General features: G+C 44.6%; 1 protein-coding gene across 2 annotated transcripts in view; it reads right to left on the reverse strand.

Annotated features, from left to right (window-relative positions):
* The window catches only part of DYM (dymeclin), a 362668-nt gene that overhangs the window by 16823 nt on the left and 330544 nt on the right, over positions 1-15301 (reverse strand). The gene's annotated exons all lie outside the window — the stretch shown is intronic.

Here is a 15301-nt window from a genome sequence, read left to right on the forward strand (position 1 = left end):
AGTGACCCTCACTTTCCACTCCTGGTAAGGTGCTAACTCGGGCTTCTCAGTGTCTGCTCTGGGCTTGGGAACCAGGCGGCTTTGCTGGTTACAGCTGTGTATCAGCAAGGAGCCAGCGGCGAGCCAGGGGCTCATCGTCCCCTCCTACTGATACAGAGCAGGGTAAGGACTGCAGATCGCTCCGAGGTGGGAGCCCTAGTTCTTGGCTACCAACTATCGAGAGCCTGCTTTGTGCTAGGGGCTTCGCACGCATGGTTTCTTTTGATTTCCCCCAACTATTCCAGAAGGAAAGCAAAGCGACGAGACAGACGCGTCCCCCGGGGGAGAAACTGCTGCTCGGTGACAGGGGAGTGAGTCTGCCATCCACTCTTCAGTCTGGCCACTCCCTGCCTGCCTCTCCAAGGTGTGCTTCAGAGAATCAGGTGCGGGCCCCCTGCCATTCTGTCCACAGCCACAGTGCGTGTCACAGTCAAGGAAGCAAGGTACCCTAAGGCCCTCGCAGCAGAGCGGTCCCCCTTCTGCCTCCATCGCCCGTGCCCACCTGCACCCCTAACTTGCTGAAGACCCCTCGCATCTGAGAAGGGACAGAGAGGAGAAGGGATTCTCTGGGTGCTGCTTTAGAAGCTGTGTCCTCTCCGAGGGATGACAGCCAGCTGAGGGTTGGGCAGCAGGAACTGCTTGATCGACACCGGTTGGACAAATAAATGAAAGGCAAGAAAATCCCAGTTGCAAACAGCAGCTTTGCAAAATGAGGACTGCTGGCCGCTGGCTGTCAAAGATGTTTGATCAAGGACTCAGAGGCCTAAGGACTCCCACAAGAAGCAAGAGCCCACACAGGGCCTGACCCGACAAACTCTCCATGTTGGACTTGGTGTTTCCTCTTTAATAGGGACTGCTAATGATAACAGGTTATACAGTGGAATGTGCAGAACGTAGATAAAAAACTACACTATTTACCGCATTTCCCTCTCTCAGATGTTACAGGTTAAGGCTGGGAGAGAGCGCTCCTGAGATGAAGGCAAAGCTTCCATGCTGCCTGCCCGCTGCTACTCCTCATGTCTCCATCAACAGGAAGCGCGTCACCTGCACACATTCCGTAAGACTGGTATTTATTTACTGGCAGAGGTTGTTAGCAGCAAAGGAAAAAACTAGACACATCATTAGCGAAATTCCTCTAATGCACATTTCTAAGGAAAGACGATGCTTTAGTTTCTAAAAATACGGTCTCTGGCTATAAACATATTAAAACTGAATGGAGAAACCTAAGCTCATTCCTGACAAAAAAGAACCACCCACTTCGCTCTGCGTAATAGGCTGGGGTGTAGCTGAAACCATGGACACGCTGCTCTGGATGCAACTCAAATTCACAAACGCTTATCTCCCAGTGAGGAACAGAGAGAGTGAGTCACTCATTTACCCTTTACGGAACCAGTGTGTCTCTTTGGGGTTCAGATGATGAGCAAAGCCACCAGCCAGCACAGCTAAGGGCTGGTTTTCTGAGTACAAGTACATTTTTAGCAAACAGAAACCATGGCAGCCGAGGGTAACACGGCTCACTGATACGGATAGTAATTTTCTGCTTACGTGGGGGCCTAAAATAATCAGGGCTAACAGCCGAATGAAATGATTCTCCAAAGGGGAGGGAAGTAATCTAAGGAACTCATTCTTAAATACTACGAAGTACACACATTCAGTGACACAGAGAATGGAGGATAAGAGTAGGATGCAAGGGGTCCCACGGACAGCGTCTTGTTACAGGGATTACTGCAAATGAAAGATAGTGCCCTCTGGCTGCTACTGCCATGGACAGCCAGCAGCCGCTCGCTCAGCCCTGACAGCTGCCCGTGCACGGCGCCGCGCACCCCTGGGCCCGCTAACTGCAAGCCCGGGAGGCTGTAGCTGCTGGCTGCGCTCAGCAGACTGTCCTGCCACGGAGTGCCCTGCTAGGCCGGTCTTCTTGGACAAAATCCGAACAGTGTGGATAACTTGGCCTAGTTCCGTTCCTTAAACATATGAAGCAGATTAGACTGGGTCATAACTTAACCTGCACTCGCCCAGCTTCGGAGCGGCACGGCTACGTGCCTCTCTTTATTTCTGTTCCTTCAGGTTTCACAGCCCCCACTGCCAATAAGGCGACTCGGGTCCTGTTTAAGGCCTTTCATTTTCAGAAGCCGACAAATCAGTCCTGTGAAACTGACACTTTAGTTTGAAAGATGAAGATGTCGACATGAAAAAAAAAAAAAAGACTCCACCCCCCAGGGGGTCATCTTTTGGTATCTATGAAAGCAGCCGCAGCCTCTCCCCATGGACTGCGCCCCATGCCAGCTCCCTTCTGTCCCCATGGGGTTCTCCTAACACCCCCTTGATTGGGGGGACTCCCGGGGACAAAGACTTGATGTGTGGAGCAACAACAAAGGGTTAATGCTTCTCCTGAACTCGGGAAGAAACCGGATTTGGATTTCGTCAGTGAGGTTTGGCAACCTGAGAAACCCTGTAACCAATTTCATTTCCTGATAAATGAACGGTCCCCAGGGGCACCCGGCCAGCGGGCCTCCGAAGGGTTGGGAGCACAGACTTCCCAGCCGGTCTTTGCTTATCTCCGCTGGGTACGACAGCCTCACGCCAACAGTGGGGCTGCCACACCCCATCCACAGCCCTGCCGGGGCCCCGATGGTGCTGCGCTGACACGTGCCGTCCCCGGGAGAAGACCCACTCTCGTGGGTCCCGGCCCTTGGACGAGGTTTTTTAAACCTGGCAGGCTGCAAAGATACACTTCTTGGGGTTATTCCAGTAGAGCAGGTTTAATGGCCTTCGTCTTCCTACCCAACCCCTCCTGTCCAGCCCCGAACGACAGCCTTGGCACCCAGTTTAGATTTGGAGCTGGGGAAATGTCACGTGTAAAACCCAGCAAATACTCGGATCGATGAGAGTAACCCTAGAAAGTTCATCGGAAGGCTGGAAGGCACCTCGAAGTCCTGAAACCAGGTGACCTGAAATGGGACTGTCTCGTTACTCAAAGATCATTTACATTTCAAGCATGAAATGAGTATCCTGTTTAAGTAAACCAAAAGGCCATCCTCATAAATAGAGCCATCTAAGCTGTGACTTAGGCTTGACATTACAACAAAAAAATCCCAACACTTTTCACAGTAATTCAGAATTGGTCACAGCATGCACTTAAAAATATGCTTACTGAATTCAAGCAAATTTCTGTCAAAGGTTAGCTTGACAGATTTAAACTATCCAATTTGGGCTCCCTTAGAAAACACACATGGAATCTCTCTCATTCACTCCCCTCACCCCCTAAAACCCTCAGGCAAATGAACACTTGAAGTGGGAAGAAGGCAAAAGTCTTAAATAACGGCTTTGGGCCTTCATGACAAAAAATAAAGAAAACTGAATTTGAAACTTGAGAGTGTTCAAGAGGCTGGCAGGCGTGGGCTGGCGGGCGTGGGCTGGCAGGCGTGGGCTGGCGGCGAGAAGGCCTGCAGCTTGTAGGAGGGACAAGAGGGCTGCAGGCCCCAGAGAGGGAGCGAGGCGCGGCCCCATCCGCCACTGGGATGGCGGTGGAATCGGGGCGGAGGAAAGCCAGCGAGCCCGCAAGCCTCCTCGGCAACCATTTAGTCCATCTTCTCTTCTTCCATGGTTTTGGGACCACAAGGCACATTCCTCCTTTGCCGTCCATTCTCCATTCCTGGTGGCACTGGCTTGGGCTGCCACCAGGCCCAGGCTGGGGACAGAAGCCAAAATGTTCACCTGGAGGGAACCAGGACTAAATCAGCTTTAGGAGCAAATAATCTGATAGCAGAAGGGAAAGACAGAGGGGAAGGGGCTTCCTAGATTATTTATTTATTTTAAAAAAAGATTGATTGCGGAAACTAGTAGAACAGGAAAGTGTAATAGTGAAGAGAAATCAAAATGAAATGAAGAACTCAATAGATCAAATGACAAACACATTAGAGAGCCTTAAAAACAGAGTCAGTGAAACAGAAGAGAGAATATTGGACTTAGAAGACAGAGCACAGGAAAGTATACAGTCAAACCAAAGAAAAGAAGAGGAAATTAGAAATCTAAAAAATATTGTTGGGAATCTACAGGATACTATTAAAAAAACCAACACTCGGGTTCTAGGAGTTCCTGAAAGCATGGAGAGAGAGAAAGGATTAGAAGGTCTCCTTAGTGAGATACTTGCAGAGAACTTCCCAGGTTTGGAGAAGGACAGAGACATCCTAGTACAGGAAGCTCATAGAACCCCTAGTAAACATGACCAAAAGAGATCCTCACCACGACACGTTATAATCAGACTCACCACAGTGAAACATAAAGAAAAGATTCTAAAATGTGCAAGGGAGAAACGTCAGATTACTCTTAGAGGATCTCCAATTAGACTCACAGCAGACTTCTCATCAGAAACCCTACAAGCTAGAAGGGAATGGCGAGACATAGCCCAGGTACTAAGAGAAAAACTGCCAGCCTAGAATATTATATCCTGCAAAGCTCTCATTTGTGAATGAAGGTGAAATAAAGACCTTTCACAGCAAACAGAAATTGAAAGAATTTGTCGCCACTTGTCCAGCCCTGCAAAATATGCTTAAAGATGTGTTACATATAGAAACACAGAAACACGGTAACCAATATGAAAGAAGATAAAGGAAGGAAACCTCACAGCAAAAGATCACAGGGAATTCAAAGCATATATTAGAAAATACCTTTGGCAAATGGCAGGGCAAAGTTACTACTTATCAATAGTCACATTGAACGTTAATGGCCTGAACTGTCCAGTTAAAAGACACCGATTGGCTGATTGGGTTAAGGAACAAAACCTATCTATTTGCTGCTTACAAGAAACACATCTTTCCAACAAAGATGCATACAGACTGTAAGTGAAAGGCTGGAAAAAGTTATACCATGTCAACAGAAATGAAAAAAGAGCGGGCATAGCCATCTTAATGTCGGACAACATAATCTTTAACACAAAAACTGTTAAGAGAGACAAAGAGGGGCACTATTTAATGATTAAGGGATCAATTCAACAGGAAGATATAACGATTATCAATGTATTTGCACCTAATTACAGGGCACTGGTTTATTTAAAAGATTTGTTAAGGGACTTAAACGGAAACTTAGACTCCAATACAATGGTACTGGGGGACTTCAATACTCCACTCTCAGAGATAGACAGATCAACAGGACAGAAGATCAACAAGGAGACAGTAGATTTAAACGACACTATAGCCCAAATGGATCTAACAGATATCTACAGAACTTTTCATCCTACACATAAAGCATTTACATTCTTCTCAGCAGTACATGGAACCTTCTCTAGGATTGACCACATACTAGGCCATAAAGCAAGTCTCAGCAAATTCAAAAGAATTAGAATCATACCATGCAGCTTCTCAGACCACAAAGGAATGAAGTTGGAAATTAGCAACTCAGGAATCCCTAGAGCACGTGCAAACACATGGAGATTGAACAACATGCTCCTGAATGAACAATGGGTCATAAAAGAAATCAAAAGAGAAATCAAAAATTTTCTGGAAGTAAATGAGGATAACAGCACAACATACCAAAACTTATGGGATACAGCAAAAGCAGTGCTAAGAGGAAAGTTTATATCAATAGGTGCCTACATCAAGAAATTGGAAAGGCACCAAATAAATGAGCTTTTAGTTCATCTCAAGGATCTAGAAAATCTGCAGCAAACCAAACCCAAATCTAGTAGGAGAAGAGAAATAATTAAAGTCAGAGAAGAAATCAACAGGATTGAATAAAAAAAAAATTACAAAAAATCAGCCAAACAAGGAGCTGGTTTTTTGAAAAAAATAAACAAAATTGACACCCCATTGGCCCAACTAACTAAAAAAAGAAAAGACCCAAATCAATAAAATCAGAGATGAAAAAGGAAACATAACAACAGACACTACAGAAATAAAAAGAATCATCAGGAATTACTACAAGGACTTGTATGCTAGCAAACAGGGAAATCTATCAAAAATGGATAGATTCCTGGACACATGCAACCTACATAAATTGAACCAGGAAGACACAGAAAACCTAAACAGACCCATAACTGACACAGAAATTGAAACAGTAATAAAGGCCCTCCCAACAAAGAAAAGCCCAGGGCCAGATGGATTCACTGCTGAATTCTACCAGACATTTAAAGAAGAACTAACTCCAATTCTTCTCAAACTATTCAGAACAATCGAAAAAGAGTGAATCCTCCCAAATTCTTTCTATGAAGCCAGCATCACCTTAATTCCTAAGCCGGAAAAAGAGGCAGCATTGAAAGAGAATTACAGACCAATATCCCTGATGAACATAGATGCAAAAATACTCAATAAAATTCTGGCCAATAGAATGCAACAACACATCAGAAAGATCATCCACCCAGACCAAGTGGGATTTATCCCTGGTATGCAGGGATGGTTCAATGTTCGCAAAACAATTAATGTGATACACCACATTAACAGACTGCAGAAGAAAAACCATATGATTCTCTCAATAGATGCAGAGAAAGCATTTGATAAAATGCAACACCCTTTCATGATGAAAACTCTAAGCAAACTGGGTATGGAAGGAACATTCCTCAATACAATCAAAGCAATTTATGAGAAACCCACGGCCAGCATCCTATTGAATGGGGAAAAGTTGGAAGCATTTACACTGAGATCTGGTACCAGACAGGGATGCCCACTCTCACCACTGCTATTCAATATAGTTCTGGAAGTTTTAGCCAGAGCTATTAGGCAAGAAAAAGAAATTAAAGGGATACAAATTGGGAAGGATGAACTCAAACTATCCCCCTTTGCAGATGATATGATTCTTTATTTAGGGGATCCAAAGAACTCTACTAAGAGACTATTGGAGCTCATAGAAGAGTCTGGCAAAGTAGCAGGATATAAAATCAATGCACAAAAATCAACAGCCTTTGTATACACAGGCAATGCCATGGCTGAGGAAGAACTTCTAAGATCAATCCCGTTCACAATAGCTTCAAAAACAATCAAATACCTTGGAATAAACTTAAAAAAGGATGTTAAAGATCTCGACGATGAAAATTAAAAAACCTTAAAGAAAGAAATAGAAGAGGATACCAAAAAATGGAAAAATCTTCCATGCTCATGGATTGGAAGAATCAATATCATCAAAATGTTCATTCTCCCAAAAGCAATTTACAGATTCAATGCAATACCAATCAAAATTCCAAAGACATTCTTCTCAGATCTGGAAAAAATGATGCTGAAATTCATATGGAGACACAGGAGACCTTGAATAGCTAAAGCAATCTTGTACAACAAAAACAAAGCCGGAGGCATCACAATACCAGATTTCAGGACATACTACAGGGCAGTTGTTATCAAAACAGCATGGTACTGGTACAGAAACAGATGGATAGACCAATGGAACAGAATAGAAACACCAGAAATCAATCCAAACATCTACAGCCAACTTATATTTGATCAAGGATCTAAAACCAATCCCTGGAGTAAGGACAATCTATTCAATAAATGGTGCTGGGAAAATTGGATTTCCACCTGCAGAATCATGAAGCAAGACCCCTACCTTTCACCTTACACAAAAATTCACTCAACATGGATTAAAGACTTAAATCTATGACCTGACACCATCAAATTATTAGAGAGCATTGGAGAAACCCTGCAAGATATAGGTACTGGCAAAGACTTCCTAGAAAAGACCCTGGAGGCACAGGCAGTCAAAGCCAAAATTAACTATTGGGATTGCATCAAATTGAGAAGTTTCTGTACTGCAAAAGAAATAGTCAGGAGAGTGAAGAGGCAACTGACAGAATGGGAAAAAATATTTGCAAACTACATAACAGAAAAAGGGTTGATAACCAGAATCTACAAAGAAATCAAGAAACTCCACAACATCAAAACAAACAACCCACTTAAGAGATGGGCCAAGGACCTTAATAGACATTTTTCAAAAGAGGAAATCCAAATGGCCAACAGACACATGAAAAAATGTTCCAGATCACTAGCAATCAGGGAAATGCAAATCAAAACCACAATGAGATTTCACCTCACCCCGGTTAGAATGGCTCACATTCAGAAATCTACCAACAATAGATGCTGGAGAGGATGTGGGGAAAAAGGGACACTAACCCACTGTTGGTGGGAATGCAAACTGGTAATGCCACTATGGAAGTCATTCTGGAGATTCCTCAGAAACCTGAATATAACCCTACCATACAACCCAGCCATACCACTCCTTGGAATTTACCCAAAGGAAATTAAATTGGCAAACAAAAAAGCCGTCTGCACATTAATGTTTATTGCAGCTCAATTCACAATAGCTAAGATCTGGAACCAACCCAAATGCCCATCAACAGTAGACTGGATAAAGAAATTATGGGACATGTACTCTATAGAATACTATACGGCAGTCAAAAACAATGAAATCCGGTCATTTGCAACAAGATGGAGGAATCTGGAAAACATTATGCTAATTGAATTAAGCCAGTCCCAAAGGGACAAATATCATATGTTCTCCCTGATCGGCGACAACTAACTGAGCACCAAAGGGGAAACCTGTTGAAATGAAATAGACACTATGAGAAATAGTGACTTGATCAGCCCTTGTCCTGACTCTAGATGTACAATGTAATACTTTATCCATTTTAGTATTTTTTTGTTTTGTTTTGTTCTAGTACTATTGGTTGAACTCTGTAATTAACACACAATTATTCTTAGGTGTTTAAATTTTAACTGAAAAGTGTTCCCTGTTAAATATAAGAGTGGGAATAAGAGAGGGAGGAGATGTACAATTTGGGACATGCTCAATCGGACTTGCCCCACATAGTGGAGTTAGAAACGTGCCAGGGGATTCCAATACAATCCCACCAAGGTGGCATGTACCAATACCATCTCACTAGTCCAAGTGATCAATTTCAGTTCACAATTGATCACACTGATAGGTCTAAGAGTCAAAGGGATCGCATAAACAAGACTAGTGTCTGCTAATACTAACTGACAGAATAAAAAAGGGAGGGAATGATCCAACATGGGAAGTGGGATACACAGCAGACTCACAGAATGGCAGATGTCCTAAATAGCACTCTGGCCTCAGAATCAGCCCTTAAGGCATTTGGATATGGCTGAAGAGCCCATGAGAGTATTTTAGGCATGGAAAGCCAAGACACTCTGGAAAAAAAAATGACCTAAATGAAAGATCTCTGCGAGTGAGATCTCAGTGGAAAGAACAGGGCCATCAAAGAAGGAGGTACCTTTCTCTGAAGGGAGGAGAGAACTTCCACTTTGACTATGACCCTGTCGGAATAAGATCGAAGTCGGCGAACCTTAAAGGCTTCCATAGCCTTGGCAACTCATGACTAGAGCCTAGGGAGATTACTGACGCCTTAAACAAGAGTGTCAAATTGTTAAGTCAACAACAGGAGTCACTGTGTACTTACGTCTCATGTGGGATCTGTCCTTAATGTGCTGTCCAATGTGAAGTGAAACCGTATTTTACACTTTGTGTTTCTGTGTGGGTGCAAACTGATGAAATCTTTACTTAATATATACTAAATCGATCTTCTATATATAAAGATAATTGAAAATGAATCTTGATGTGAATGGAATGGGAGAGGGAGCGGGAGATGGGAGGGGTGTGAGTGGGAGGGAAATTATGGGGGGGGGAAAGCCATTGTAATCCATAAACTGTAGTTTGGAAATTTATATTTACTAAATAAAAAAAATTTAAAAAGATTTATTTATTTATTTGAAAGAGTTACACAGAGAGAAGGAGAGACACAGAGAGACAGAGAGACAGAGAGAGAGAGAGAGAGAGAGATATCTTCCATCTGCTGTTCACTACCCAATAGGCAGCAATGGCTGGAGCTGTGCAAATCCAAAGCCAGGAGCCAGGAGCCTCCTCCGGGTCTCCTATATGGGTGCAGAGGCCCAAGGACCTGGGCCATCTTCCACTGCTCTCCCAGGCCACAGCAGAGAGCTCAATGGGTAGTGGAGCAGCTGGGCTTCCAACTGGCGCCCATATGGGATGCTGGCACTGCAGGCGGTAGCCCCACCCGCCACGCCACAGCACCGGCCCACCTAAGTTATTTTAAAAGCGTTTGAGGTGTGAGTTCCATCAGTCACGTGAGCTGAAAAGGAGGATTGTGGTGACACTGCCAGGGCTCTGGGCAGCTCCACAGCTTACAAATAAAGAACAAAGCAAACAAACAAAAACACTAAACTAAATACGGAGCTTACGATCCACTTCAACTTTTAGTGCTCTGCATGGATAACGATTGAGCACGGTACTTTTACATCCAGAAAATCAATACACCTATAAAAATGGAAAGGTTTGATCTGCAAACAAGGCTAGGAGAGCCAGGCTGTCTCATGGCAGGAAAGCTGTGGGCCGACTGTGGGGGCGCCAGTGCCCTGCGGGACAGAGCTGTGACCTGCTGCCAGGCTCGATGGCAGGGGGCAAATCTGAGACCTCAAATGAATCTCAACAACAGTCTCTGGTGAACAGTAAATTCCAAGTGAGCTACCATGTTTCTCTGTTTGCTTCTGCCTGTGGCCGCTTTCAGCAGCCAGATGGGCAGCAGTGGGGAGGGACGGGCGGCGATGCTGAGACTGCTCTGGGGACCAGGCTCTTGGGGTTCTGAGAGACGGCACAGGCTCTCCCGGCCAGATGCACATTCACCAACATTCTGGGTAACTCTGCCACCTTGCAGAAGGACAGCAAGGTTTCTACAGCGGGATGCAGAAGGAGGGCAAGGAGGGCTGGGGCCTGGCTCTGCATGCAGTCGGAGGGGAGATGGGAGGGGGGCTTCCTCCTTCACTCTGCCCTCAGGGTCCCATCTGAGGGCCCATCTGAAGGCAGGGGCCAGGAGCCTCCTCCAGGTCTCCCACACGGGTGCAGGGGCCCAAGGTCTTGGGCCATCATCTGCTGCTTTCCCAGGCCATAGCAGAGAGCTGGATCGGAAGAGGAGCAGCCGGGACTAGAACCAGCGCCCACATGGGATGCTGGCACTGCACTGGCCCCCTCATTCCTGCCTTTCAATGAGTGGTACAAGTTTTGATGTGGTTAGGTTGGATCTGCCATCCTATTATTATTTTTTTTTTTCTACTGGTATCCTGCCTGTTTTGCTCCATACTCCCTTTCTGCTTCAGGGGGAGGTTATCTGAACATTTTTCAGAATTCTATTTTTTTTTTAAAGATTTATTTATTCATCTGAAAGACAGAGTTAGAGAGAGGGAGAGACACAGAGAGATTTTCTGTCTGTTGGTTCACTCCCTAAATGGCTACAATGGCCAGGGCTGAGCCAGGCTGAAGCCAGGAGGTAGGAGCATCATCTGGGTCTCCCATGTAGATGCAGGGGCCTAAGTACTTGGGCTATCCTCTACTGCTTTTCCAGGCACATTAGCAGGGAGCTGGACCCGAAGTGGAGCAGCTGGGACTTGAATCAGGGCCTATACGGGAAGCCAGTGTTGTAGGATGTGACCTAGCTTGCTACGCCACAACACTGGCCCCTGGAATTCTACTTTTCTTTTGGCTGTTGATCTATTGGCTTTTGTTAGTTGTTCAGTGGTTTCCCTAGAGATTACAATACATACTCTTGACTTTTCACAATCAACATATAGGTAATAATACACCACTTCACATAAAATACACAACTCTTACAACCACGCAGGACGGTATCCTTCCACTCCCATTGTTTATGCTATAGCTGTTATCTGTAAGTTATCTGTACACCTCATCAACCCTAAAAGGCAATGTGATAATTTTACTTTCAGGATTTTATATAGTTTATTGAAGTATTAGGAGTAGCGGGGAAATATGTAAGAATATACATACAAACAGTCTGCATTTACGTAAGATATTTCCACTTGTGATAAATAATCTTCATTCTCTGCAAATCTTAGTTTCTCTCTGGCGTCACTTCTGTTCAGCTCGAAGAATGCCCTTCAGCACCTCTACAGCCTGGTGTGCCGGCAGCCTCTTCTCTGGCGTTTTCTTTCACCTGATAATGTCTTTATTTCACTTGCATTCTCAAATGATCTTTTCGCTGGACTGAGAACTCTGGGTTGACAATTATTTGTCTTTAGCACTACCTCCTTCCCCTCTGTTGCTAATGAGCAGTGAGATGTTTCTAATGAGCAGTGAGATGTTAGGCGGCTGTTGCACTCCTCAGGTAGGGGAACCATATACTCAGGTGCGGGGCACCATCGGCCCGTGGGCCGGGTAAGGCCTGTGAAGTCATTTGGGCTGGCCCAGCCAAGGCAACCTAGGGGGGACTGGAAATTCAGTAAATCTACAGCAGGCTAATGTTTAAGTTGACCATTCTGCTTTGCCTACAAATAATAAGTATCCAAATGGCCCTTGGCAGAACAAAGCTTTCCCACCCCTAAGAGTCCAGGCTTCATCATTGGCCTGCAACAGCTCCGGTGCTAATGAACCTCAACACGTGAGTCGCTGGGTCCATTCTGCTTGCTGGTAGCATCTCCTATCTGCAAAATTTGTTTTTTTCCACTGTGTTTTTGTTTTTATTTCTCTGCTGAAATTTTCATGCATTGAAAACATATTTCAGGGCCAGTGCTACAGTGTAGCAGGTAAAGCTGCCACCTCTAAGTGCTGGCATTCCATATGGGCACTGGTTCCAGTCCCGGCTGCTCCACTTCTGATCCAGCTCTCTGCTATGGCCTGGGAAAGCAGTGGAAGATGGCCCAAGTCTTTGGGCCTCTGCACCCAAGTGAGAGACCCAGAAGAAGCACCTGGCTCCTGGCGTCAGGTCAGCGCACTTCTGGCCGTTGCTGCCATTTGGGGAGTGAACCAGCAGATAGAATACCTCTCTCTCTCTGCCTCTACCCTCTGTAACTATCTTTCAAATAAATAAAGAATTTTTTTTTTTAAAAAAAGAAAATATATTTCATGTAATGAAAAAGCTGAGGAGAGTTATAAGAGACACTTTAAATTGCTTGTCTGTTAGTTCTAACATCTGGTTCATCTTGGTGTTGAACTTGATTGATTTTCTTTTATGTGGAGAATGTGTCCTATTTTCTTGAGTCCTTGGATGTCAGAACATTTTGGGTTGCAACCTCAGTAAAATTAGTGTTACATCACAGGGATTCTTGTCTGGGTTTAAGCTGCAAACTATTTTGAGCAGCCCTCCAATCTGTTCAGAACTGGGGTCTTTAGCGGGGCTGCTTAAAGTCTGTTCTCAAGCTTTGGCCTGAGCTGTGGGTAGACAGAGTTTAAGGAGCCCCTCTTCTGGGACTATCAGTGTCTATGTTTACATCCACCTGTGTGCATGACATCACTACCCATTTAAATATAAAGAACAAGAGGAAGGACTGGCTTTATTAGATCAAACCTTGACCGTGTTCTAGATATGTATGGCTAGAAACAGGTTATTGTTCGCATGAGTCCAATAAACCTCTGAAATTAGATATAAAACATGTTCCTTCCAATCTCATCGAGACTTGTGACCAGCAACATGATTTGATACCAAACACACCTCAGGTTTAACTTACCGAATGCCAAGGAAAAGCTGACTTGATGTGCTTTTTTTTCATATTCTAAATGTTACAGGGTTATTTCTATTTGAAAGACAGTGCAGGAAATCTTTCTGATGAGTAAGTGTCTCTTGTGGACACAAATGAGGACCTCAAATCTGCACTCTGTAAGAGGGTATTCTTCGCATGGGGCACGCTGCTAGTGACCTTTATAATCTTGTAACTGACACTAGTCAAAGACTAGCAAATCCCCTGCAATACTTGCCCAAATTCGTATCTTAGGCTGAGCTTGGGAAACAGAGCCCATCATTTAGTTGTTTTCAGATTGGCTTAGGTTCCTCCCATACAGAGTGCAGTGTCTGAGTACTTCCTATGCCCTCAGAACTCCCAGATGAGAATCCTGGAAAGAACCTGTGGGTCACAAATCTCCAGGGAAACCACAGATGGTCACATCAGCATCTTAATGATGGCACACTCACTCTTGGGCACCAACGATGTTCACGTTCTTCCTACAGCTGGGCAAGGTTTAGTACTGAGTTCTTTCCCACCACCAAGCGTGGTGCCAAGGGAGTTAGCTGGCATGGCCTGAAGCTTAGCACCCTTGGTGAGGTTATGTATGTGCCAGTCTCTGCCTCCTCTAACACGCCCCAGAAACAAAGGCCATCGTGAGGAATGCATTCTTGCTTTCCCAAATGATCAATCCTGCTGTGCATAACGCATTATATTAGTATTTAAGTTACTAGGCTTTGCTTTCTTTTAAAAGTCTTTTGTTCCCTTAAAATCTTTCAGAAGCTTTCGAGCTATATGCTGAGTTAAGAATATCCCTTCAGGGCTGGTGCTGTGGCATAGTAGGTTAATCCTCCACCTGCGGCTTCAGTATCCCATATGGGCATCAGTTCGAGTCCCAGCTGCCCCATTCCCCATCCGGCATCCCTGCTGATGGCCTGGGAAGGCAGTAGAAGATGGCTGAAGTGCTTGGGCCCCTGCACCCATGTGGGAGACCTGGAAGGAGATTCTGGCTCTTGGCTTTGGATCAGCCCAGCTCTGGCCATTTGGGGAGTGAACCAGCAGATGGAAGCCCTCTCTCTCTCTCTCTCTCTCTGTAACTCTGTCTCTCAAGTAAATAAGTAAAATCTTAAAAAAAAAGAATATTCCTTTAAGAATCACAAAGTTTTATTGGTTTCTTATTCTTGTATCTAAATTCTGTATTTTCAGCTGAGTTGAGAACATTGACAAAATAAGCAGAATGCAAAGAACAAATTATAATTTTTAAGTTTTCCTTTTTGCAAAAAAGCATTCATTCTGGGATGGGTGTTTAGGCTGGCAATTAAGGCTTGGCTGGGCTGCCTGCACTCCGCGTCGTAGCGCCTCACTTTGCTGTGTGGCTCTGGCTCCTGGCCCCAGCTTCCTGTAATGCAGACCCTGGGGGCAGCAGTGGCGGCTCATGTGACGGGGTTCTTGCTAGTGGGAGACCCAGACTGAGTTCCCAGTTCCTGGCTTAGGCCTGGCCCAGTCCTGGCCCTTGTAGGAATTTGGGGGAGTGAACCAGAAGATGGGAGTTGTCTCTCAAATAAATACACAGAAATATAAAAAAATTCATTTTTCACTTAATCATTAAAATAAACAATTTGATTACTATCTGAGCGCTACTAATTTTTGGCATAAATAGCATTACAAACTATTTTATAAGGATTGAAATAAGTGACTTGAGTGGTAACCAAATAGGCAGAGACACAATTTCAGTAGTGTTCACATGGTCAGTCTGACAGAAGATGGAAGGCTGGGACAGGTTAATAATGATAACCAGT

This window comes from Lepus europaeus, chromosome 9 (genome assembly GCF_033115175.1).
Source record: "Lepus europaeus isolate LE1 chromosome 9, mLepTim1.pri, whole genome shotgun sequence".
NCBI lineage: Eukaryota > Metazoa > Chordata > Mammalia > Lagomorpha > Leporidae > Lepus > Lepus europaeus.